Source organism: Vanacampus margaritifer, chromosome 1 (genome assembly GCF_051991255.1).
Source record: "Vanacampus margaritifer isolate UIUO_Vmar chromosome 1, RoL_Vmar_1.0, whole genome shotgun sequence".
Taxonomy (NCBI): domain Eukaryota; kingdom Metazoa; phylum Chordata; class Actinopteri; order Syngnathiformes; family Syngnathidae; genus Vanacampus; species Vanacampus margaritifer.
Window position 1 is genome coordinate 61,348,290 of NC_135432.1, and position 828 is coordinate 61,349,117.

Consider the following 828-nt stretch of genomic DNA (forward strand, 5'->3'; position numbering starts at 1 on the left):
CTGATTTGCATGTTTGTGTATTTCTTACCTCGCTGGCCACAATATTAGATACATATACATGTTGTCTATTTGCAACTGTGCTCAAATTGACATATTTAAAGGGGAAGTCAACTCGCCCCCAAAAATTTTTTTTCGACAATAATGCGTTTATGCAGCCCCACTAAATACGGTAGTTTGACTAATAATGCGTTAGTGGAATATGAGTTAGGTAGCAAAATACAGCCTTTTTTATCCATCTCAGGGGGCGGCCATTTTGCCACTTGCTGTCGCGTGAAAATGACATCACAGTTGCTCAGGTCTCAGGTAACAACCAAATCACTGCTCAGCTTCAGAAAACAGGTGAGCTGTGATTGGTTGTTGCGTGACTCACAATGAGCGAGTGCAGTGTGAAAAGGGTTTAAGAGTTCATTTTTGCTTTTTACGGCTCTTGGTGAGATACAGTTCTGCAGCATATTCAATCAATACCTCTGATAGTGTCACTTATTTTTGTAATGTGATTTCTGCGTGCAGGCGTAACTAATACAGTGCAAGTTGTCCGCCGTCGTCACTCATCACGAACAGACGCAAGTAGAACAAAGCAGCTAAGTGCTTCTTTTTGCTCGATACAAGCACAAATCGATAGAATTATTCAGTGCGGACGGCGCTGGCTGCACGCATTCAAAACATAAAGCGCGTCCGCTCTGCCTGTGAACGTTGCATAGCGCACGACACTCTGTAATAAAATACACTGCTTTTAAAATGGAATGGTGGACTTAAAATTACATTCCTATAGGGCAAAGGCCAAAGGTTTTTTTTTTTTTAGATGTCCATGATTAACTCATTCGCTGC